The sequence below is a fragment of the Tenrec ecaudatus genome, chromosome 6 (assembly GCF_050624435.1).
Source record: "Tenrec ecaudatus isolate mTenEca1 chromosome 6, mTenEca1.hap1, whole genome shotgun sequence".
In the NCBI taxonomy this organism is placed as follows: Eukaryota; Metazoa; Chordata; class Mammalia; order Afrosoricida; family Tenrecidae; genus Tenrec; species Tenrec ecaudatus.
The window spans coordinates 163,471,219-163,498,415 of record NC_134535.1 but is presented as its reverse complement, the minus strand read 5'-3'; the positions used below and the strand labels follow the sequence as shown (position 1 = coordinate 163,498,415).

Here is a 27,197-nt window from a genome sequence, read left to right as displayed (position 1 = left end):
AATGCGGTGAAGAAAGCTGGTGGTGCCCAGCTATCAAAAGATATAGCGTCTGGGGTCTTAAAGGCTCGAAGATAAACAAGTAGCCATCTAGCTCAGAAGCAACAAAGCCCACATGGAAGAAACACACCAGCATGTGTGACCACGAGCTGTCGAAGGGATCAGGTATCAAGCATCAAGGGGAAAAAAAATCATATCATTGAAAATATGGGAGAGTGCAGAGTGGAGACTCAAAGGCCATTGGTAGCTAACCGGACACCCCTTACTGAAGGGTTGTGGGGAAGAGATGAACCAGTCATGGTGAAGGGTAGCAATGATGAAACATATAACTTTCCTCTAGTTCTTAAATGCTTCCTCCCCCTACTATCATGATTCCAATTCTACCTTACAAATCTGGCTAGACCAGAGGATGTACATAGGTACAGAGAGCAACACAGGGGATCCAGGATAGAAGACTCCTCCAGGACCAGTGGTGAGAGTGGTGATGCCTGGAGGGTGGAGAGAATGTGGGGTAGAAAGGGGGAACTGATTACAAGAATCTACGTATAGCCTCTTCCCTGGGGGCGGGACAGCAGAGAAGAAGGCTGGGGGAGACATCAGACAGTGTAATATATGACAAAATAATGATAATTTATGCATGATGAAGCATTCATGAGGGAGGGGGGAGTGGGGAGGGAGGGGGAAAATGAGCAGCAGATATTAAGGGCTCAAGTAGAAGGCAACTGTTTTGAGAATGATGATGGCAACAAATGTACATATGTTCTTGACACAATAGATGTATGTATGGATTGTGATAAGAATTATATGAGCCCCCAATAAAATTATTAAATTAAAATAAATAAAAAGAGCTGGTACCTATTTGAAGTCCTAATTCTTCTACTCTCTTTGGGGCTGAAACCAAATGTCCTTAATGACTTTGATAAATCATCTAGGATTCTTAGATCAATGCATTCTAAATCATCTAGAATTCTTAGATCAATGCTTAGCAGCTGTTCCTCTAACTTGAAATACACACCTATTATGAAGCAATTGATTGTAAAGCCACTGTGTTCTCTCATACCATCATTGTCTCATTTTTCATGTCAATACTCTCGCTCTAAGGATCCTTTTTCTTCCATGCACAGCCAGACCCTGGGAAGTGTTGTCTATATAAACTCACTGTCTCCTCCCGCCTTCTTCCTGTTTATTCCTCTTCTTGGAGACACTGGGGGTTGGGGGGGCAGTAAATGGTAAACCCCAAAAGTGGATGGTTCAAATCCATCCAGAGGGGCCTCAGAAGGTAGGCCTGCCAGTCTGCTTTGGAAAGGCCTGCAATCAAACTCGTGCCCAGCACAGTTCAACTCTGACATCTCTTGGGCTGCCATGAGTTGGCATTGACTCTATGGTGCCTGGTATGGGGTTGTTATTTCTCCACTCACTTCAGGCTGTCTTTCTCCAACAACCCTACATGCAACATCTCACCACAGGAGAGAGCTTCAAAAAGTTCATGGGAAAATGGAATTAAAAAATAATGGAATTTTCCTTTGAGCGGTGACTCCACATTGCTAAGGCCAGCAGACCCACTCTACTTCATTTTGCTTCAACTCTCACCTCTGCCCAGTACTTACAAATGACAGATTTGAGAAGCTTTCCTTGAAAGCTTCCCTACTTGTGTCAGAGACACTTCTAGCCTGCATGCTGCCTTCTCCCCTGAGATAGTTAAAATTTATTGTGCCAACCTGGCCAATAAACACAGGTGGGGTTAATTGAAGAGCAGAGCGATAAATGGCTCAGTGAGCCACGCCTTTCTAGTTCCTCGGGTCTCTTGCTTTGTGATGGTCGGACCAGGGTGCAGCTGCCTTAGCAGTTCCCTGCTTCAGCTGGCAAGGCTCAGTTCCTGCAAGACATCCCCAAGGAAAAGCCACATGGATCTACCCTGATGCAGCCCTGGGTGCTAGAGCACCCATGTAGAGACCCCTGTCAGCACTGAGATACTTACACATTCACTGATTCGGCTTTCCTCCTGCAGTCGGCATCATACTGTGTGTTTTGTGAGATGGAGGAGGACTTTGTGGATTGGTGTCAGACGTATGGGTTAATATTGGACTTGTGGGCTTGGGCAGCACTGGGTTGGGATGTTTTCTTGATGTGCACTTACCCTTTATATAAAACTCTCACTTATGAAACTCACATGAGTTTCTGTGGATTTGTTTCTCTGAAGTACCCCGACTAACACACCCCTCATTTTCATATCACTCCTTGCCCAAACATCCTGTTTTGGAATCGTAGGAGATTTCTCTCTATAGAATGTGAGAATCTCTGCTAGCACATAACAGGCCTCCTCCACAAATGACGGCAGGGCTGGTGAAACCGTATTGCTGCATCTCCCCAGCCCCTTGGCCACTGGCACTGTGTTGATCTCCTCCTCATTCTTTTTCTACTGAACAACATATGGTCCCTGACCACAACCCATTTCTCATTCCTGCCACTCGCCCTCATACTCGTACAGTGTGAAATTATTTTCAAGGATCAGAATCTGAGGATGAAGCTCAAATCCCACAAGACCCAGTGCTGTTGGTCCATTACTTACTTGTCCAGTCTCAGTACACACCACACCCCGCCAGGTGCTGGTTGCTCCTGTTTTCTTGGGTCTTTGAAAGAGTGCAGATGACTCAATGGTGAAAGGCTCATCTGCTCATTGAAAAGTTGGCTGTTTGAACCCACTGCGCAGCAATAGAGGAGAAAGTCTTGTAGGTCCACTCCCATGAAGATTACAGCCAAGAAAATTCTATGGGACAGTTCCACTCTGGAGTTACTATAAGAATTACCTCCGTGGCACCTAGTAACTGTCACAACCACATGTAGCTATTTTATTTTGCTTTATCAGATGTGCCGTACACATGTTGTTTCTTACGCTTCTCCCATCTTCCTGATTCAATATGTACTAATCCACCTTGCAGGTGCAACATTCGGTCTCCTTTCCTCCCTGAACCACCTGGTCGGCCATTGTTATTGTGCTCCCATGAGATGGCCTCCCATTGAGATGAATCACAAGGATCCGTTTGCCATTTGGGGTTTATACGCTATCAGAACTATCTTACTCACTGTCAGCACGTCAATCTTGAATCATAGCTTCCTGGTAGTACAGAGGAGAACGGCCCCTGTAGGTTTCAGACACAGCCGATCCTTGTGGGAGTAGAAAGCCTCATGTGTCTCCCCGTTTTGATTTCAATCTGTGAGACCCCGGGGCCACTGTTGGGTAAGTGTTATCCCATTTAGAAACCAAAGAGTTAGTCTCCTAAACCCAGTGGGGCAGCTCTCCTCTTCCGTAGAGGGTCACTTTGAGTCAACATCAACTTACTGGTCCTGAGTTTCATTTGGGAATATTTGATATGCATTTTATTGAGTGGAAAATTTTTCTATAAGGAGGAACCACAAATCTTTCTTTCTGTGGTTTAAAGGTGAGTTGAGGCTGAATGTGGAGGGAGAAGAGGGAAAGTTTCTATGGGTCTTTGGATTGTCCCCTTCAGGCTGACTCCATGAAGCTGAGTAACTTGTAACTTTCTATGTTTGTTATCCCTCCTCTTTGATTTGATTTTAAATTAGATCTGCCATGCGTGGGCTAAGTTCTCCTTGAAGCCTTCCAAAGGTGCGGGGCGTGGGGGACTTTGTTGTTTTTGCTTTAATCTAACAAATAGTACGTGGCAGTCGGTTGTTGGTAACATCATTACTATTATTAACTTCAATCACTTCTCCCAGCCAGCGTCTTTCTTGGTAAAGTGGCAATAATGCCTGCTTCCATGAGTCTATGAATATTTACCGTGTAAGCTGCTCAGTCCAGAGTGTGCTGTATATTAACGTCTCAACCTCAGTATCTGTTGTTCCTTTTGCTTTGCTATTTTGCTAACTTACAATTAATGTTTTACTAAAAATAATTTAAACTCTTGGCAGCTGAAATAAGTACAGCAAGTCTATGACGTAGGAGTAAATCAGCACCCGTGTGTCCGTTCCCATGTGCTGCCCAGAGAGAAGCGGGGGCTTTCATAAGCCCTGATTCTGTTTTTGCGATGCGCTTGAGATGGACGATGTCCTACGATTAGTAAGGCCCCGCACTTCCTCTTTGGTTTGTTCTGTTTGATGCTCTCCTGAAGGGGAAATAGGTCCCACGCAGCTCCCAGCACTGAGCTCCAACCTCGGAGGCTACCATCTCCCGATGCATTCGTTTCCATAGACAAGGACGTGTGTTATAGGAAGCCTTTGTGGCTTTTTCCATCCCTTCCAACATGGCTAATCCGGCTATTATTCGGAAAGGTGCTCCCAAGACTAACTGGGACCGACTGAGTTGCCTGGAAGTGAATCTAGGCAGGGGAGCGTGTGGCACACCCACAGCCCTGTTCTCAGAGACTCCCTGCCATCGGGTTGATTCCGACTCAGTACAACCCAATAGGACGGAGTAGAACTGCCCATGGGGGCCTCAGAGACTGTAATTCTCTACAGGTGTAGGAAGCCTCATTTTTCGCCCAAGGAAGTTTAAAACTGGTGGTTTAGAACAGGTGATGCTGTCGTTAGCAGCCTAACTGCTCCCGTAACCCAGCTGGTCCTAAATAAGGACAGGTGAGTCCAGTGGTCCAAAGGAACTGCTGTTGAGTAGGTTCTGGCACGTGGCGGTCCCAGGTGTGTCCGAGTAGAACTGGGCTCCAAGCGCGTTTCAATGGCTGGCTTTTCAGTAGATCACCAGACCTTTTTTCCAGGTGTGTCGGGCAGAACGTGAACTGCCAGCCTTTCAGTTAGCAGCCACCTGTATTGACCATATAAAGACTCTGAGCCCTGGGTGAGGGCAGGTCATTCTTGTCTGAGACTCTGTCAAAAGGAGAAGATGAAAGGTGAGGACCTAAGAGGAAAAGAGGAGCCACAGGCATGAAATTATGTGCATAATTCCCAGAAGCCAGGTAAAAATAGAAGCCGAGTGTATGTTTGAAGACAATCTTAAGTTATAAGTATATAATTTATAAAAGAAAGTGTGACATAAACACAAAATATGTTGGGAAAACATCCCTTAGGAGATGCTTCGTAGAGTAGCATGGTAGTGTAATTTCACATAAAATTGGCTCAGCCCTATAATTATAAAACTGTTTTCATAGAATTCAGGGTGTTAATTTAGGATTTCAAAAATGTATCCAGACAATGTCTGCTCTTCTCTTTTCTTCCTCAATAATACAGCTGCTTAAATGGAAGTCTAACTCAGTGCATGCATGCTTGGTAGAAAAGCATTCTTTACATTCTCTGCACACAATGAACAATATACCAGTGACCTAGTTTGTTTGGGTTTGTTTTGGGTGTTTTTTGGTCTGCAAATGAAATATATTCCAAAATCTTAACATTCATCTTCACAGTTGATTTTGTATTTTTAGAGTGTGTTTTTCCCACACTTATGCAATTTGCAATTGACATGAGCTTGGGAGTTTTAAAGAGGCCAGGACAATCCTACAACCAGAGCATGAAGCAAATCCAAGAGAGGTCAATTCAATCAGACCTTTGTGATCAGTCAACAAGGTCTAAAAGCAGCGGTTCCCAACTTGTGGGTCGTGACCCCTTTGGGGCTCGAATGACCCTTTCACAGGGGTCGCCCAATTCATAACAGTAGCAAAATTACAGTTATGAAGTAGCAACGAAAATAATTTTATGATGGGGGCGTCACCACAACATGAGGAACTATATTAAAGAGTCCGCAGCACTAGGAAAGTTAAGAACCACTGGTCTAAAGGCAACCTGATTGTCCAGTGTTTCACCTCTTCTCAAGACTACTGTGGTAGTTACATGATCTGTTGTCAATTTGAAAGGATTAAGAATAAAGAGTTGATGACCTAATTTGGAGGCACTAAGGAGATAAATAGCTCACTGGAGGTGGGACACATGCTCAGTCCTTGTGAGACATTCTTGTTGACAAGCCTCCTGGAGACAGGCGGATAGCCGCCAGACCCTCAGAGCTGGAGAAGCCATATGGAGACCCCTGCCAGCGCTGAGATGCTTATACCATCACTAGATCCACAAGACTTTCCACCCACTGGCCTGTGAGCTTCCTGCATCTGGTGTCATTGCATATATTGCATGAGTCTAAAGAGGAATTTATAGATTGGTATCAGACATATGGACTAATATCAGGCTTATGGACTTGATTTGGACTGTGCTGGGATGTTTTCTCAATATTCAATTGCTCTTGTATATAAAGCTCTTTCTCATACACATATAAGTGTCTACTGGATTTGTTTCCCTGGTCTACCCAGACTTACACAACTACAACCTAACTTTCAGTTCTGCTTCTGAAATGTGATACCATCCCCACTCCCTACTCCCAAGCCTTGGTAAGCATTAAACCCACACAGGTCAACCAGCACTTCCTTATTAAAAGGCTATTACCTTCTCAGAGATGCCTGAATGAGGAAAGACACCACGCACCCACCAGTTTTCCAAATCAGAAACCTAGGTATTATGTAGTTACACTTTCTTCTCAATCACTATGTCTAGTGACTGTCAGACCCACTTTCATTGAGTCCACTCCAACCCAAAGTGACTCTGTATAAGACTCCCAAGCCTGTACATCTTTAAGGGGGGCGGATAACCTTGTCTCTCTCCTGTGGAAGGGCTGGTGTGTTTGAACTGCCAACCTTGCTGGTAACAGTTCTATGCCTATCCAACAGTGCCTAACTATGTTTAGAATCTATCTTTCTCGTTCCCCCATTAACACTATGGTGTGTTTTTATTAGGTGCCATCAAGTCAATTCCAACGTATTGCAACCCAATATTTGGGGTACACCATCTGGCTTCGCTAGACTGTGGTCTGTTAAGAAGTTTCACATACTGTGAGGATTACTAAAATGTGACGAGAAATGAGCACATGGAGGTTGGAAAACTGGTGCTTCTGATTTGTCTGATGCAGGATCGCGACAAACCTTCAATTGAAAAAGAAAATCCAAAAAAACATGTGTTAGGCTGGGTTGACCAGAAAAACAAAACCAGAGCCACTCTTGTATGTATGAAACAGAGCTTTATATCAAGAAGTGATTATGTGCAAGGAAACATCCCAGCCCAATCCAGATCAAGTCCATAAATTCTTCAGACTACACAGCCACATGCAATGAAGCAAAACGCAGAAAAAAAACGCAGGCTGGTGGATGAAAAGTCTTGTGGAGCCAATAGCAGTGGAGATGTTGCAGCACTCTGGCAGGTCTCAGGGGGCTCTCCAACAGGAAGGTAAAAGTAGAGAGTGGGTGAGGGGAGAGGTTCCCAGGAGCCTCCTTATGAGAAGACCACACCCACAGGGCGACACCACCAGGTTGTGATCTGATTGGCAGGCTAGACTCCACCCCTACACTTTCATTTATCAAGTTGACAAATTATGGAACTACTACAAACCACCACCACCACAACAAAAAAAAGTGTCTGCAAACTCTGTGAACACAATAAAAACAAAACACAATAAAACTTAGGGTGCACGTAATTTCTTTCTTGTCTCTCAGGAGGCTACCAGCTCACCAAAAGCACACACTTTTCGCCCCTGTTCTATCTGTGAACTGAGAACGGTAGTCAGAGCTTGATTTGCCAACTAAATGTAGGAAGGAGGGTACGTGATATCTTGCCGCAAAACTTAAACCTAAATCACATTCAACAAAACATCAAAATGTGAAGCTATCGATCCTTGACATCGTCTGCATGGAGAGCTGTATGCTTCTGAAGGTGTTTCCAGCTTGTTAATCTATCTGTACCGAAGAATTCAAGGCTTTTCGATGGACACTGCTAACCTCGAGAGACTCAACTCCTCAAGGGACTCACATTAGGTGCTTTTGAAATGTTCTTTGAATTTGAGGGACCAAACTCATTATGACCTTCTAAGCTGATTTGTATCTAATTGACTCAACAGATCTCCTGGGAAATGACTGGGTTGGGCCTTTTATTTATTTTGATGGCTTCCTAATGAGACTGAGGCAAATGTGTTATAGAGAATAGGATTCTGTAGCCATTAGCAGATCTCAAGGACATAACATACTTAAATGCTTTGTGTTTGGAATAAATCCATGCATGTATGAGCTAGAATCTGTGGTAGCAGTACTTTTTGACTTATGAATGAATGAAATCTGCAATGTACTCTGTTCCATGCCCCTGAACTTGTTCCTTGAGTCTGCCTATTCACCCATGTTCTCTTTTGTGGTTAAGTTGCCACTGAATCCATTCTGACTTAATGGTGACCCCGTGGGTCAGAATAGAACTGTGCTCCTGGCAGTTTTAATGGCTGATTTTCCTAAGCAAAGCCCCAGGCCTTTCTCCCAAGGCATCTCTGAGTGCACTTGAACCTCCCACTTTTGGGTCAGCAGCTAAATGTGTTAACTACCTTTTTGTACTCTCCTCTTGGTATTTAGATTCTGTCCTTCTTCCCATCTATGATTCGGTTCTCCCAACCCAAAGACATTTCTATTGCTTGGGAAAGAAGTTCCCAACCTTAGCATCTGTGATAGGAAAGTTTAGCATCTCTAGAGAACCCAGCCTAACACAGCATCTTACTCTTTTCTAGAGCTGAGCCTTCCCTGAAGGAAATAATGGGACATGGTAACTCAGTCCCTAGATGACTAGACACCCTTATACATATCGTCATGAAAATTCATCCCCGTTTAAGATTATGTCATTGTAATTTCCAAAAGGTTTCAAGGTACAGATAGTCTCCCATGAAGGTCAGTTTATCTGTGTGTCTTGTGACACATTGGCTGTGTGGACTGTGTCTGGGATTCTCCCAGCCCCCGCCCCCTCCCGGCATTTATGGTTTCTTTGTGTGTGCACACACACACACATACATGAGACGTATTTAGAGTATAGGGATGTGATTAAGAGTATACAGACATTAAGACTAGACTTCCTGGCTTCAAATCTCAGGTATACCATTAACTAACTGTGTGGTGTTAAATCAGTCAGTCAGAGCTAAGAGACTGGATATCAGTAATCTGGATGGAGATCTTGGTGCCCAGCCTTTGGATAATCATGGTCTCTCCCTCCTACAGTGTTGTGAGGGTTTCAATAAATCAAAATGCAAGATGCTAAAAACAATGCACATTTCTGTGATAGGAAAAGACGAATCATCAGTGTTTTAAATACCAGAAGGGTTGCCATATTGGCAGAGTGCTCATACTAAGATCGAGAGGAAGAAAACTCTGGAGAACTACTTCTGAAAATTAGCCAGTCCACACCTCCTTGTTCATTGTGATGCTGGAAGATGCGCTTGCTAGGTTGGAAGGAACTGCCTAATAGCCACCGCAATAAGCTCAAAGGCACCGATGATGATGGCAACATTGTATTTTGCTTTAGACAAGGTTGCCGTGAGGCTGAGCCCCCCTCGTTGACCAATAAGAACCACCACCACAGTCTGGGACCCATCACCATCTCTCTTTCCAGCCCCCTTTCTGGCAAATGTCTTGCCTGTACAAATCAGTGTGGTCGTGCGATCATGTGGATTTCTCTTTCTCAGGAGTCTCTCTATCCGGGCTGTTTGTGGGTGACTATCTTTTACTGTCAGAAGAGCCAGAGTCGTAGTGGTGCAGTGGTTACCTGTCGGGCTGCCCCCTGCAACATTGGTAGTTTGAAACCACCAGCTGCTCAGCAGTAGAAAGATACAGCTTTTTATTCCCATCAAGATCACAGACTCAGAAAGTCACAGGAGCAGAGAGTTCTACCCTGCCCTCCAGGGTCGCTGTGAGTCAGCATTGGTGGCAGTGAGTGTGGGTTTGGATTTGGGGATCTTCAACCTTCTGTCTTTTTTCTCTTCTGATTTTCTTGGGGTGGGCTTTCTCCTTGCTGCACTTTTGTGTGTGTGGCTCTTTCTTTTCTATTTCTTCTTGTTTCTGTACAGTTTCAGTGGAACCTTTCAATCGCTCTTCTGCAGCTTGGCCATATAATAAAATTGAAATTTAAAAAATAGTTCCCTGGGTTCATGAGATAGTTTTTCTACTGCCTCTTCAAAAACATAGAAGCTTACGAACAGAATATTTTCTCTTGCCCTCTGGGGAAGGAACCTAATGTTCTTTGCTTATACAACTTTCTATTGATTTTCTTTCTGTAGTTCAGTGACCCTGTATAGAAACAAGAAGGAAAGAAAGAAAAGATCCCCCGTCTTTTGCTGACCTCTCCTTTTAGACCCTATTTAACAAACCTTCACTTACCCTGATTGCTCTCCACTGAAGCCTTCCTCAATTCTCTCCTTCACTCGTAGACTGTGCTGCCCCTGGTACTAGACCAGGGAAGGATCAGGGTCTCTCTTGTTCATGTCATATTCCTATGGCATAGTACCCACTCACTGCCATCTCGTTGATCCCAATCAAAGTGGCCCTGTAGGACAGAGCAGAACGTCCCGGGTGCATCTCAGACCTTTATGGGAACAGAAAGCATGCTCCTCTGTCTCCCATGGAGCAGTTGGTGTTTTGAACTGCAGACCTCGTGGTCAGCAGCCCAACCTGGAGCCCACTACACCGCCAGGGCTCCCAGGACCTAGCAGATTGCTTCTTTATGAGCAAGGATGGGGAAGCTTTGACTCACATACTTTGGGCATGTTATCAGGAAAGACCTGTCATGTATAACACGCTTGCTAGAAAGAAAGCAAAACAAAATCAGGAAGACCCTCGATGCAATGGAAGGACAGTGGCTACAAGAAGAGGCTCAGACATAATGATTGGGGAGGATGGTGCGGGAGCAGGTGGTGTTTCCTTCCGTTGTTCACAAGGTCAGTGTGAGTCAGAGCCAACTCAATGGCACCAACACCTACCAAGCACGGTGCCTGGAACATGGGTATTCTTCATTTCTGTTAGGAGGTGAATGGATTCCAGGTGGGCAGGGGTTGGGGGTTAGGAAAAGAGCAGGAAACGCATCCATGCTGTGGAAACAGACCAAAAAATAGACAAAAGAAGGTTATTTATTCAGAGCTTCAGGAAGGCTGTCATCTTTACTTTCTCTTGGTGGAGATCCACAGGCAGGCAGGCAGGGAGAGAGGAAGGTCTATTAGCACACAAAAGGAGGGGCATCACTTGTGCCCTGAATGGAGGCTGTGGGCACAGGGAAGCTGGAGATGGCTAACTGAAAAAGAGGGCTTTGTAGGTGCTTGGTTTCAGACGCATTGCTGTTGAATTGATTTCTACTCTTGGTGATGCTGTGTGTGGCACAGGAGATCTGTGCTCCACTGGATAGCGATACATGTTAGCCTCTCTCTTCCGAAGTTGGTAGCAGGGATGGGAATTATTAACAAGTTGTGTTAGTCAGGGTACATTAGAAACAAATCCACAGAAACTCATGTATAAGAGAGAGTTTTATATAAAGGTTAAGTGGACATCAAGAAAACATCCCAACCCAGTGCTGCCCAAGACCACAAGTCAAACATTAACCCATATGTCCGACTCCAATCCACAAAGTCCTCCTCCATCTCACAGAACACACACTGTGATGCTGATTGCAGGAGGAAAGTCGAATCAGTGAAGGTGCAAGTATCTCAACACTGACAGGGGTCTCCACACGGCTGCTCCAGCACCCAGGGCTGCATTGGGGTAGGTCCATGAGGCTTTTCCTTGGGGATGTCTTGCAGGAAGTGAGCCTTGCCAGCTCAAGCAAGGAACTGACTGAGGCAGCTGCACCCTGGTCTGACCATCACAAAGCAGGACCCGAGAACTAGAAAGACGAGGCTCACTGAGCTATATATCTCTCTGCACTTCAATTAACCCCACATCCATTTACCCGCCAGGTTGGCACAATCAACTTTAACTATCTCACAAGTCCTGGCCATTTGGGGCCCATTGTTGTAGGGGATGCTGCCTATTCCTGCACTGGGCAGCTGCAGAAAATGGTTTTGACATCCAGAGAGAAGTTGCCATGGATGAGGTTACATCCTGCCCTGGATGCTGCCGAGATGGGTCCGATTTGGATTTACGTGGCATGGCCGTTGTCCATTTCTTCATTTCGTCTCCCAAATGGATGAGTCCTGTGCCATCTTCTAGCAGCCTTTGCTGATCCTTGACTCTTGCACCTCCTGCATGTACCCCAAATCTCTCCTCCCATTTTTACCCGAAAACCTCTTGCTCAATCGTCTAAGGCCTTTCACCAAGAATTAAATGTGTGCTGGGAGCTGTTCAAGGAGCCCTGCGTGTGCAGTGATTAAGGGTTTCACTGTTAACCGAATGGTGGCATTCCGAACCACCTCCGCAGCTTCCGGGGAGAAAGACCTGGAAATCTGCTCCCACAAAGATGGAGGCCTACTCAATCTTGTGGGGGTCTTCTCCTGCCACCTGGGGTCACTGTGAGTGCAAATGACTGTTTCATCATCCAACAGTCTCCGGAGCAAGCTCCCAGTGATTTCCCAGCAGACTGCCCTCTCCAACCTTGTCCCACTACAGCCCATCCTCTGTTACCAGAAATGATCACTTCAAAACAGGTTGATGGAGCAAATTCACCTACTGCTCACTTATCACCCATCTCAGGATCCAACATTTTACGTTTGCAAGCGTAGTAAAAAATGACCTGGATCGGCTAACTGCTCATCCTTGCCCCCAGTTTGGATCTTAAGAAAGGTCAAAGGGTGGACAAAAAAGCATGTCAGGACCTGGAGCCTCGGGGCTCCACTCCTCCTTAAGTCCTGGCTGGCCTGTAGTGTGGGGCTGTTCCACCATCTGAGAAGCTTTGGGCTGCAAGTCTGCAAGAAGGCTGAGGGGGTGCAGGTGAGGATGCATAGTGGGCACATCACTGAAGACCCTGAGATACACAGTCTGTGTCCTGGGGGACACTGAGTCTAGTGGGCAGGGGTCCAGGCTGAGTGGGAGAACCAGAACTCCATGTGGGTCAGAGTAGAGTCCTAATCTGGCTGCCAATCTGCCCCAGTCACCTTTTTCTATGGTTTGAAATGGCACAAACTGCCCAGGCCTGTCCCCCCACTTCCCCTCACCCTCCTCACCCCCCCGCTCAAACAGGAGTCACAGAAGAAGCAAGCAAGCTGAAAGTGGGGGCTGCAGGGAGGAAGCACCCTCACAGAGCTGCCCAGAAGGACTGCTAGAGCCTGAGGAGCGTGCCTGAAGTTTTGCCCAACGTCGATGTTCATGTAACAACCTGAGCGCTTTTTGTGTGCTGGATGCTGTACTGATATCACCTCCAAGAATCTTGCCCCAACCCCCAGGTTAGGTTAAGGGCCTCTGCCTTGTGCTGCCAGAGTTACCACAGTTAAATGATTTGGAAATTCCAGCGCCCACTTCTGTTACCATATATACTCATGTGTAAGCTGAGTTTATCAGCACATTTTTAATGCAGTTTTTGTGGTAAAATTAGGTGCCTCGGCTGATAATCGGGTTGGCTAATACTTGAGTATATAAGGTAATAGCATTTGAATAAGTTACCCAAGGACATGCCCACAGTGTCTGATTCCTTTTTGTAATTCTCATGACCTTGGGCCAAGATAGGACCTGATAGGTTCTCAGGCAACCTGTGGTGAGCCGTTCTATGCACTGTGCCTGTTTTCTTAATATTGAAGTGACGTGAGTTAAATCTAATTACTCCTTTCACATGATAAAACACAAAACCAAACTCACCCCCACAGGCCAGAATGGAACTGCCCCTTTGAGTTTCCAAGACTATAGCTCTACAGTTGTAGAAAGCCTTGTCTTTCTCCTGAGGAGCATCTGGTGGTTTTGAACTGCAAACCTTGTGGTTCACAGCCCAGTTCATAACCACTATACCACCAGGGCTCCTAGTTAAAAATACTTGAAGCTGGCTACTGAATTCCATTGAAACCAATTGGAGCTGGATGTTATTGCTTCTTCCTCGATCATGGATTTCAACCTATTTTCAAGCACCGCTGCTCCCTCTCCGATCCATTTGTCAAAACGATCTTAAATTTCTACAAGACTCAAGTGCACCAAGCATGGCTTGTCCATTACAGAGTGGAGTGTATTTCTGCTCTCTCAGGCTAAGCCTGCTGCATTCATTATGTACATGTTGGTTACATTGCAATTATGGTGAGCCAGTGCACAGCGGGGATTTAAAATCTGCATCTTAACTCATTGGTTACATGGCCAATGTCCAGACCTACGGCTATAGGCACATTGTCGTTTGGGTAAGAGAAAAGGACTTAGGTTGCTTTACCAATAGTTAGGATGGTAAATAGTTCCCTAAATTTCTCTAAGGCTTATATTTTAAAAACCCAATCTCTAACATTAATTTACACATTCAGGTTCGTCTCCCTCCCACCCCCATCCCCTATAGCTACATACAAATTCCCACACAAAACACAAAGCGAAGGCTCACGCAGAGTTTTGCACAGGTTGAGGCATGACTGCAAGCTGGCTGCTAGGCATCTCCCGCATGATGTCACATGAAAGATACTGCCAAGGCCCTTTGAGTTCAGAGTGAGTTCTCCAGGTTTATTGTGCAGAAGGAGCTTCCAATTATGAACTCAAGGATTTTAGAAAAATATCTCAGGTAGTCAGCTATAGGTGTTCAGACCAGATGATTTCCTTATCTTAATCTCTTCCAAATCCCTCGTAGGGAGCATTGCATAGCATGGTATTTAGTAGGGCACGGTGTGAGAGCCTGGGCTATAACAGAAAGACCACAGAGTTCGAATCTAGGCTTTGCCATTTGTTGTTGTTGGGTGTCATCGAGTCAGTTCCAGCTCCTAGGGACCCTGGGTACAACAGAGGCAAACACTGCCCAGTTTGTGCCAGCCTTGCAATTGCAAATCCATCTCATCCAGGGACTCCGCCTCTCATATTGCCTTTCTACTTTACCAAGCATGATGTCCTCGTCCAGGGACTAGTACATGACACAAAGCCTTGCCATCCTCACGGCTAAAGTGTTCTGGCTGTACTTTTTTTTAATCCAGACAGATCTTTTGGTTCTTCTGATAGTCCACGGTACTTCCAATATTCTTCACCGGCATCAATTCTCCTTTGATCTTCCGTGTTTGGTGTCCCGCTTGCAGAGGTATCTGAGGCTAATGGAAATACCATGGCCTGGATCCAGCATGCCTTCGTCCTCAAAGTACCAACTTTGCTCTTCGGCCCTTTAAAGAGTTTTTGTGCAGCTTCCATGCCCAGTGCGATGCACCAATTGGTTTCTTGACTGCTGCTTCCTTGAGCATTGATGGTGGATCCAAGCGAGATGAAATCCTTGAGAGCGTCCCATCTTTTTCACGTATCCCAGTGTTATCTGTTGGTCTAGTTGTGAAGATGCTCGTTTTCTTTACATTGGTTTGTCGTCTTTATTGAAGGCTCCAATCTGTGTTCTTTATCACCAAGTGCTTCCATTTTGCCTTATTTGCAGCAAGCAAGGTTGTACCATCTGCATATCACAGCTTGGGAGTAAGTCTCCCGCCAAAGCTGATTCCTCATTCTTCTGCATATGGTTCAACTAATAGAATTATTTTTTCAACCTACATAGTGAATGCATATGGTGAAAGAATACAACTCTGACACACACATATTTCCTGCTTTTACATCAGGCAGTATTCCCTTTTTCTGTTACAAACATTGCCTCTTGGTTCATGCACAGGAGCTTCAAGAGCACAATGCAGTGTCTTGGAATTCCCATTCTTCTCAAGGCTGTCCATAGTGGGATGTGGTCGACCCCGCTGAATGCTTTGCATAGTCAATGAAATCCAATTAAACATTTCTCTCGTATTCCCTGCTTTTAACCAAGATCCATCTGAAATCAGAAACAATAGCCTTCCTTCAAGGTCGCTTCTGGATTCATCTTGAATTTTCTGGCAGCATCCTGTGGGTGCACTACTGCAACTGCTAGTGAATGGTCGTCAGCAAAATTTCACATGCATGTGGTATTAGTGATACTGTGTGAAATTTCCGCACTCTGTTGGGTCACCTTTCTTTGGAATGGATACAGATATATATCCCTCTTCCAATCAGTTGGCCAGGGAGCTCTCTCCTGTATTTATTGGCGTACACAAGAGAGTGCTGCTGGTGCTTTATCAGCTTCTTGAAACATTTTCATTGGTGTTCCATCAATTCCTGGAACCTTAATTTTCATGAATTCTTTCAGTACCGCTTGGATTTCTTCCTTTAGTACCATCAGTTCTCCATAAGATGCTACCTCTTGAAATGATTCGATGCCAACCTGTTCTTTTTAGTAGAGTAACTGTGTATTGCTTCCATCCTCTTTTGATACTTCCTGCATCCTTCAATATCTTGCCCATAGGATCCTTAAATATTGCATGTCAAGGATTGAGTTTTTCCTTCAGTCGTTTTAGTGTAAGGTATACTGAGTGCATTGTTCATTTTATTTTCTAACGCCAGGTCTGTGCACATTTCATCATAGTACTTTACCTTCTCTACCTGTCCCTTGAGACATCTTGTTCAGCTCTCTCGCTTCCTCTTTTCTTCCATGTCCTACCCTACATGCAAGAACCTGTTTCAAGGTCTGTTCTCACGTCCACTTTGTTCTTTTCTTTCTTTCCGATCTTTTTAATGACTTTTGTCTTCTTCTTGATACGATCCCACAGCTGGTGCGGCCTTCTGTCGTCAGTGTTCAGTGATGCAAAGCTCCCCCTAAGATGCTGTCAAAATTCAGGTGGGAGATACTCACGGTGGTATTTTTCCTCTTGTGGATTTGTTTTAATTTTCTTTGACTTCAACCTGTACTTACATATGAGCAATTGATGGACTATTCTTTACTCAGCACGTAGCCTAGAACAGTCTACGGATCCAGAGCCTTTGCATCATTACCCTCCACAAATACCATCCATTTGATTGCTGTGTAATCCGTCTGACAAAGTCAGTATGTATCATTGCCATTCATGTTGCTGGAAAACAGCATTTGCGATGAAAAGTTGTCGGCCTCCCAAAATTCTCTCATGTGATTTCCAGCTTCATTTGTATCACCAAGGCCATGTGTTCAACTATTTTTCCTTCTTTTCTGTTTTCAACTTTCCCATTCCAATTGCCAGTAATTACCAATCTTACTCACTTGTGTGTTTGACCAATTTCACACCGAAGAACATAGCAGCATTTTACAGTCTCAGCATCACCAGCTTCAGTGTTTGGTGAGTCGGATTGAATAACAGTGACAGTAACGGAATTTCCTTGTAGATGCATATACATCCTACCCCGGACAGCATTGTACTCCGAGATAGATGTTGAAATGTTCTTTTTGATGACAAATGTGGCTCCTGCCATTTCTCTTAAATCTGTCGTTCTGATCATCATAAACCATAAGTTTGCTGGTTAAAATACCCAATGCGAATCCATGTCAGCTCACAAAACTTTACTCCGTCCCTGTCTTTAGAGTTGACTCTCCTTTGAGAAGGCAGCTCTCAGCCGGTCAGATTTTGAGTGCCTTCCAACTTGCCGAATGGCTCACCTTCGGGCACCGTGTCTGACAATGTCCCATTTCTACTCCTAAGGCTTTACGTAGATCATCTGACACTGTTCTGCCACTATTCATAAAGGTTTCTGTGCCTAATGCCTCCAAAGTGGACAGCCTATTGCTTCTTCTTTGCCTGTTTTTAGTCTGGAAGCTCTGCTGACACCTGTGTACCTTGGCTGATCCTGCTAGAATCTGCACGGTTTATAGCTTCACCATAATATGCAAGCTGCCGCAGTATGACAAAGGGGCAGACTGCCTTACAGACATTGACAGACTACCTTGTAAAAAGTTTATCTTGTAAACTTTTCATTTTTGTCCTTTCTAACCATAAACCAATACTTCAGAGGCAATGCTTATTTTATTTGCCAGTGGGTGACTAAAGCCCCCCTGCGGTGTTCAATATTAAATAAACAAGAGTGCATGAATCCCTGTTAAATATGAACTAATGCATTAATATGTGACTTTGGACAAACTACTTAACTTTTTCGAACCTGAGGTATCCTCACCTATAAAATGAGAGTGTTGATTGTACCTACCGTATATACTCGAATATAAGCCAACCCGAGTATAAGCCGAGGTACTTAATTATTACCTGGGAAACCAGAAAAACTGATTGACTCGAGTATAAGCCTAGGGTGGAAAATGCAGAAGCTATTGGCGAGTTTCAATAATCAAAACAAATGAAAATAAAATTACTAAAATTTGAGACATCAGTGGGGTAATGTATTTAAATATTTATTTTAAATAAAATAAATAAATAAAAGGACAAGAAGTCATTTAACATTAGTAAACCAGCACAGTAAGTGGAAAATAGGTTCAACAAAAACAATAAGGTGTCAACAATGATACCTTAAGAGTACTATTCCCTGAGCTCAATCAGCAACCAAGCTAAAATGTAGAGTTAAAATCCTTCAAAACTGGGTTCCTCATCATCATCCGTATCCCAGTGCAGAGCTTCAGCTGGTGTGAGGTCATCATAGACGCTGTCCTCACTGAGATCGCCGTCATCACCATCACTGCTGTCATTTTCATACAAAGCGCAGTCTTCACTGCCATCCATAGCATTACTAATACTACATTTCTGGAAGGCATGTCTGTTGCACCATGTCTTCTGGAATGTCTTCCCATGCATCTCGAACCCACTTTGCTATTAACTCTATGTCAGGCTTCATGAGATTTCCTCCTTTTGTTAGTTGGGTTTGACCAGATGACATCCATTCATGACACATCCTTTGCACACGGTCTTTAAAAGGTTTATTCAAAGATACGCGTCATAGGACGGCTCTGATTGGTTAGATGTGAGTGAACAATCATTCAAAGGCCTGCAGTGTCAGCGGGGCTTTGAATGAACAATGGAGAAACGGCAATCACCCGTGAGATAACAGGCGCTCGTCCCGTTACCTGGTTGGGGAGCGGGCAGCAAGATGCTACACCTCGCTGGGGTAACACTGACCCATGTATAAGCTGAACCCCATGCTGAAAGACTTGGCTTATACACAAGTATATACAGTATTGTGTACAGTTATTATTGCAGGGCTTAAATGAAATATCTGTAGAATATTTTGCTTGTGGTGAGAATTCACTGTTACTGTGATCAGTCAATAAATAAATGTCGCCATACACTGTGTTAACATTTCTGTTCTTATCAGGTACTGTCAAGTTGACTTCAATGCACAGTGACCCCAGGTGACAAAGTATAAGTGCCCCATAGAAAATATAAGTGCCCCATAGTGTTTTCCAGGGTGTGATCTTTATAGAAGGAAGAGCTGGGCCCCTGGGTGGGTTAGACCTACCAACCGTTCAGTTAACAAGTGAGAGGACCACTACTGAGCCACCAAGTCTCACATATGACAGACAAAAAGAAAAGACGATGAGCCAGGGACTTATCAGCAATTAGAATAAGAGGTTTTAGGGGTGAGTTTTAGGGGTGTAGGAGGGGTAAAAGGGAGCCAATGTCAAGGAGTCCATGCAGAAAAAGACTGTTTGGAAACTGATTGTGGTAACAGGTGTACATTCTACTTGATGTGATGGAAACTTGGAATGACAGGATATATGTATTAAATCCCAAATAATAATAAAATATTGAAATATATACTGCGGTTTTGATGAAGCAAAGGAAATGTAGTTCTTTTAGAAATGGTTGGGATGGTAAGCATGTCTCTTGAATTTCTGCAGGCACAGAAAAGAAAACTCTTTCCCCAGTATCCTTACTAGAATCACAAGATGATGAGTTAAGGGAAGGTACCTCTTTATTAACACATAGAAAGGGCCTGCAGCTTCTCCCTTTCCTTAACCGGCCCTCATCTCATTAGGGAATCTTGGAAAGTTTAACCAACTGAAGAGATACCTTTGAGCATTGGGCTCAGGCATTTGCATGCTTAGTATTCAGGACGTCCTGTAGTAGCCTGCGGACTGCCAACCTTAAGATGTCATTTACATTTCATGGAAATCCAGGAAGGGTTCCTTCTCAACCGGAAGAATTCTGACTGGAGATTTAAATTTTAAAAGAAACACACAGGCAATATGCAGACTCTAAATGCAAAAGAAAAGGGAACTTACTCAACGTTGACAAAAATCTCTCTTAAAAGTATGATTCGGTCTTATGTCACATGAATTTGATTTTCCAATTTTATAGATCAAGGAATACCCATTGAAATATCGATTGAAATGTCTCCAGAAGCTGATGAAGCCCTGTAAGCACTCACTTATATATGCCAGGAAATTTGGAAGATAGCTACTTGACCAAGATTCATATATTTATATTTTTTCCAAAGAGAGGTGACCCCACAGAAGGTTTGTCTTATAGAACAAGATCGTTGGTGTTGCATGCAAGTAAGTTTTGCTGAAGACCCTCCAACAATGGAACTGCTGCGGCAGCACATTGACTAGGAGTCGCCAGAGGGTCGGGCCCAATTCAGAAACGGATATGGAAGAAGGGATATATGTCATTGCTGAGATCAGATGGATCTTGGCTAAAAGCAGAGACTACCAGTAATATGTTCACTTGTGTTCGATAGAGTATGTCAAGGCATTTGACTGTGTGGATCAGAAGAGGCACACCCTTCTGTTGTGCTCGTGTGGAACTTGTACATGGATCCAGAGGCAGTTGTACACATTGAACAAGGGAATGCTACATGGTTTAAAATCAGAAAAAGTTTGCATTCTCCCCTTACTTGTTCAATCTGTTTGCTGGGAAAATCATCAGAGAGTGGGGCATCCGTATTGGAAGAAGAATTATTAACAATCTGAGATAGGCAGATGGCGAAACCTTGCCTGCTGGGAGCGAGGAGGACTTGAAGCACTTGCCGATGAGATCAAGGATCGCAGTCCTTAGTCTGGACTGCAGCTCAATGTAAACAATACCCAGATCCTCGCAACTGGACTAACACTAATATCAGGGTAAGTGGAGAAAAAGTTGGAGTTGTCACGGATTTTGTCTCGTTTGGATCCATAATCAGCACTCCTGGGAGCAGCAGACAGAAGATTAAATGACACATTGCAATGGGTATTTCTCACAAGACCTCTGAAAAGTGTTGGAAGGCAAGGACACAGTGGGCCTGCACAAGACATGGTATTTTCCATTGCCTCATATGCATGTGAAAGTTGTATATTGAATAAGGGAGACTGAAGAAAAATCTATGCATTTTCATTGTGGTGCTAGGGAAAAATATGGGACATACCAGGGACAGCCTAAAGGACCGACAGACCTGTTTTCTAAGAAGTATGATCACAGTGTTCCTTAGAGGCCCCAAAATGGAGGATTTCATCTCCTTATTTGGGGCATGTTGTCAGGAGAGTCCAGTCCCTGGAGAAGGGCATCATGCTGGGTAAGGTAGGGTGGAGCTTCCCAAACAGAGAAAGGCCCTCAAGAAGGCGGATGGACATCGTTTTGACAACATGGGGCAAGTATAAGAACCTTGTGAGGATGGCTCAGGCCCATGCAGTGTTCCGTTCTGCTGTACATCGGGTCCCTATTGAGTGAAACCCACTTGATGATCCCACCACCACCACAGATCAAGACCAGACATGATGAGCCAGATTGTCTCACAAGCAACTCATTTTCGGAAAGTTAAGTCCGGTTGAAAGGTACAGGCTGAACTCGCTGCCACTGAGTTCACGCTGACTCATAATGACCCTGAGCCACAGAGTAGAATGTGCTCCTATGGTTTGCCTAGACTATAACTCTTACGAGAGCAGAAAGCCTGCTCTTTCTTCCGCATGGCGTCGGGTGCCTGTGAACTGGAATACCATTCCATTGTTTGGATGTGTCACAATTGGTTACAGGCCTCTCCACCACACAGAATACTTGGGACGTTTTAAAGAATACAAATCTGTCACTCTGCTGCTGAATATATAGACTTAACACATTCTGCTAGCCTTTAGCTAAGCACAGGTGACAGAAGTGACATTTTGGGTAATTATTCTTTTATTTTATGTGGAAAATCAGTATTTGAGTTTAACACTGGCATTTGTAGTGATCTCTCACAAAAGGCAAGGCAAGGGGATGGCTAAGCCTATTCTGACACATCCAAACCATGGAATGGTATTCCAGCAATACTAAGGAACAAATCCCAGATAGGCAGAGACGGATTCCCAAATCACATATGCTGAATGAAAGAAGTCTTACATAGACCTCTGTGATTCTGTTTATAAGATTTCTAGGATGGGCAAAACCAATCTGTAGTTTTAGAAGCATTGAAGGAAGTTATCTGGAGTGAAAGTAAATTCTAAACCCTGATAATGGTTTGTGTTACAGAAATGTATTTGTTTAAACTCATAAAATGATCTCACTATGACTTCTGCATTTTATGGTGGGCCAGTTTTTACCAAATATTGTGAACAGAGTAAGAATCTAGCTTTTAGAGGTAATGCATCCTGACAGCTGCAGTTTCATTTAAATTCAAACAAGGAGAAGATGAATTGATGAATAAATACACAATCCATGCAAAGGTAAGTCAGAAAAGAATTGCTACAACATCATGAAAACCTTTATCAAACAGAACCATCAAACTGTGAAGCTATTGTTTCTCAGTAGATCTTCCATCTAGGGTTATACGTGTCTGAGGATCGTGTTTCCATCTCCCTAACACTTTCTTGAAGGTTCTGCTGTTTTAGCATCCATGAGAAACACACACTGGTTTCCTTTTCAATGTGCTATGAGTTTGGGGGGGTGGGGAAGAGGCCTGAAGGGGCATGATCAGAGTTGTAGTGGGGCTGGAGTAAGGTTTCCCAATGAAATTCTCATAGCACACCCTGGCTAGCCTCAAAGTACAAGCAAGCATCTAGATGTATTGTCATGATGGGGGAAAAAATTCTCCAGTGCAATTTTCCTAACCTTTTAAAAATTTTTTCCACCAAGGCAATTTTCAATTTTCTTCTTCATAAGCCCCGGCGATCATCTGGGTCTTTGGAGAGACTTTATCTTTGACTTTGGAATTGCAAAAATTCGTCTCCCTAATCTTCTAAGCTGAATTTAGCTGCCTTGACTTTAACCAGCCTAACACATTTCCTTAGAAGCCACTGTTTTCACAGAGTCTTTCTTCTTTAAATCTCCCAAGCGAGACTAAGAGGCGTGTATTCCTAGCTTGTTGGCAGTCACCTTTCAGCGTGTTTTGTTTGGAATGACTTGTGAATGTCTGAGCTGGAACCCTGGTAGCGATACCTTGTTACTTGCTCTCATGTACCAGACACTCAACAGTCAATACAGCAGAGGCAAAATCTCACTGCAGAATCTACCAGGTGGTTTTTCAAATTTTCAATGTACAATTCTTTCCACGCTTCGTTCTGTTTGAAAACTTGTGTTTTTAACATGCCGACATGGAGTAGGGAACCAGTGGAGACGTCTGGGGGGCCGGCCCCAATCCCAACTACTAAGTGGATGCCTGCCCCTCCCCACCAGAATAATTTATTTCAAAGGACAGCATTCAATCTGCCACTCCAGGAGAGGGACATAACTGATCGGAGCACACGGGAGCAGATGAAGGGGGAGGAGGAGAGAGTGGAGCATAGCCTGGCCCACCAGGCCTTGAGGACAATGTTCCCAATTAGAGAAGCCAGTCGACAGAGAGGACCACATGGCCGGCCTCACTATGACATAACGCCCTTCACTGACCCATAGCCCTACAGGGGACAACACCAAAGACACAGTGTGGGAATTGCACCCACTCTGATCCTGCCACACCAAGGCAAAACACTAAGGGGGTGCAACAGAACAGCAAGGGAATGGAGCGGCGGGGTCCCCAGTGAATGTTGAAGGTGGACTTTGGGGTCAGGACATGGTGCCCCAACAGACTGGACTGGAAAACACTCCTAAAGGCCAGCAAAAAATCCTTGAACTAATACAAGCTTTTCTTTCTTGTTATGTTTTGTTTTTGTCATTGTTTTGTTGTTGTTATTTTTGTTGTATATTGTTGCTTGGTTTTGCTCTGTCTTGTTTTTGTGCATGTTATTATCTCTGCAGGTCTGTCTAAATAAGATAGGTTGGATGAACAATCTGGAGGTGGAAACAATGGATCGACAGTTCTGGGGGGACATGAGAGAGGGGGAGGTGGAGGGAAATGGACAAGGGAACAACAAGTGACCCAAATTGGTGGTGAGGAGGGTGTGGGAGGCCTGGTAGGGCATGATCAAGGGTAATGTAACCAAGAGGAATTGCTGAAACCCTAGTGGGGACTGAGCATGATAGTGGGGCAGGAGGAAAGTCAAAGGAAATAGAGGAAAGAGCTGAAAGGCAAAGGGCATTTATAGAGGTCTAGATAAAGACATGTACTTATGTAAATACATTTATATATTAGGATAGGGAAATATATCTATGTGCATATATTTATAGGTTTGGTATTAAGGTAGAAGGACATTGAGCCTCCACTCAAGTACTCCCTCAATGCAAGAATACTGTCTTCTATTAAATTGGCATTCTGTCATGCTAACCTTCCCGACAAAACCGCTGAAGATAAAGCGGGTGAATAAGCAAATGTGATGAAGAAAGCTGATGGTGCCTGGCTACCAAAAGACATAGTGTCTGGGGTCTTAAAGGTTTGAAGGTAAACAAGTGGCCATTTAACTCAGAAGCAACAAAGCCCACATGGAAGAAACATCCAGCCTGTGTGATCACGAGGTGCTGAAGGGATCAGTTATCAGGCATCAAAGATCAAAATAGCATATCATTGTGTGCTCACCTCCATGATATGATCGCTGAAAACCAATGGGTGCATAAGCAAATGTGGCGAAGAAAGCTGATGGTGCCCAGCTATCAAAAGATAAAGTGTCTAGGGTCTTAAAGGCTTAAAGGTAAACAAGCAACTATCTAGCTCAGAAGCAACAAAGCCCACATGGAAGAAGCACACCAGCCTGTGCGATCACGAGATGTCAAAAGAATCAGGTATCAGGCATCATCAGAACAAAAAATCTTACCATAGCGAATGAGGCGGGGAGTGCAGAGTGGAGACGCAAAGCCCATTTGTAGGGCACTGGACATCCCGTTACAAAAGGGTCTTGGGGAGGAGAGGAGCCAGTCAGGGTGCAATGCAACAACGATCAAAAATACAGTTTTCCTTTAGTTCCTAAATTCTTCCCCCACCCCCCAACTATCACAATCCGAATTCTACCGTCCAAGTCTGGCTAGACCAGAGGATGTACACTGGTGCAGATAGGAGCTGGGAGCCAAGGGAGTCTGGGTCGGATGGTCCCTTTGGGACCAGTGGTGTGAGTGGCGATACTGGGAGGGTGGGTTGGAAAGGGGGAACCGATTACAAGAATCTACATGTGACCTGCTCCCCGGGGGACAGACAACAAGGAAGTGGGTGAAGGGAGATGTCGGACAGGGCAAGATATGACACAATAATAATAATAATTTATAAATTATCAAGGGTTCATGAGGGAGCGGGGAGTAGGGAGGGAGGGGAAAAATGAGGACCTGATGCCAAGGGCGTAAGTGGAGAGCAGATGTTTTGAGAATGATGAGGGCAATGAACGTACAAATGTGCTTTACACAATTGATGTATGTATGGATTGTGATGAGTTGTATGAGTCCCTAATAAAAGAGTTTAAAAGATAAAAAAAGGAGAAAACCCGTGTTTTTGGATTAATAGATATGCTGAAATTGAATCTTTGTTTCATGATAAATTATACAAAATATCATTTTAGAAAATCTATTTGTGTAAAATGGCACAAGGGATGCTCTGCTAGTGTTTTTGATGATGTAATGTTCCTTTAAGAAGTGAGTATACTTGAATGCTAAACTAAATACAGGATGACTTTAAAATGATAAACTTGGATACAAAATAATAACAATGTATAATTGATCAAGGATTCACCAGGGTGGGAGGCGGGGGAAGGGAGGAGAAAAGAGAGGAGCTTATACCAAGGGCTCCCGTAGAAAATGTTTAGGAAATGATGATGGCAACATATGTATAAATATGCTTGATACAATTGATGTACGGAATGTTATAAGAGCTGTAAGAGTACCCAATAAAATGATTTTTTAAAGGATAAACTTATTTCTGATTCTACAATACTATCACTTGAGTAGCCATTAAATGGAATTTATCATAGGAACTATAGCATCTTTTAACTAAACATCATTTCTTTTTCATTTTTGCTTTTGCTAATCTTCATGAACTCTGTTAGAAATTTTGGTTCTGAAACACAGAAAGGAATAATAGGCAGGTGATACAATTCAATTAAGAAGAATGTACTTAGTGGAATGAAATAAATTCGCAGGTAAAAATGATTTAAACCCTTGCCTTTGGAATGCAGGTAGTATGCCAATATATCCTGATAATTTCTGAACTTCAGTAAGAGTAGGCTATAATTCAAAATGACCATAACAAATTGGAGCACTATCGTAGTTTGCAATTGAGTGGAAACATGTACTAAAGTATACCCTTCGGAACTCCGAACGAATAAATGTATGGAATGAGGTAGAATCACCTATGGCTCTAGTGAGTCTGTCAGCACTGACCGCCACAGTCTCAGACCACCACACCTCGCTCTACGAGTTGAGTAAAGATGCCTGATGGCAGAATAGTTTTTAGTTGAGCTGCTAGCAGCAAAGTTAACGGTTTGAGACCACCAACCTCTCTGTGGGAGAAAGATGAGACATTTCACTTCCATAAATGTTTATATTCTCGGAACCCCACAGGGGCAGTTCTGCCCTGCCTCATCAGGCGATCGGGTCGTTGTAAGTCAGCATCCACTTGACGTCAGTAGATATTGAGTACGTGCTGAGAGTACTTACTGCCCTTTGCACTGATTAGATCCAGATTTGATACTTCTTTTCAAGTGAAATGGAGCAATTAGTAAAAATGGAAAGATAAAATAAGATGACTAAACTAAATGGAAAACTGGTCCTGGGACTGTTGTGGAGGAAAAAGGGGTTTCTCTAAACCCTTCAAGATGAAAAGGTCAAAGGTGGTGTTTAAGGACTAGACTCAATTACCTGGGATAGTTTTAGAGCAGATTCTCCGGAAATCTAACAGGAAAATGGATTTAATTAAGAAATATGTCAGTTGTGCAGATGGATGACTAATTTGACTGCAAGGCTGACTTTACCTGTGTCAGAAGAGCCTCTGGAATCTGCTACCCTCGAGAAAAACATAAACAAAATATAATTGCTATATTTGCTTACTTGAGATTGAGGGCTAACTCACATGATCTCTGGAAGGACCTTCCCGGGTCTACATTCTAATGTTTCAGCCCACAGTATGGTATTAGTTTTGAAGAACTGCTTGGGGCTGAGTTACTATATTATTGGCCAATGTATAGGCATAACAACTTTAAATTTTCTTCACTTAAAAACTCACTGTACTAAATGCTTCCCTTTCAACTGGACTTTTCAC

General features: G+C 43.8%; 1 protein-coding gene across 1 annotated transcript in view; it reads left to right on the top strand.

Annotated features, from left to right (window-relative positions):
• Positions 1 to 27,197, top strand: part of ST8SIA6 (ST8 alpha-N-acetyl-neuraminide alpha-2,8-sialyltransferase 6) — a 177,178-nt gene that overhangs the window by 136,188 nt on the left and 13,793 nt on the right. The window lies entirely within an intron of this gene.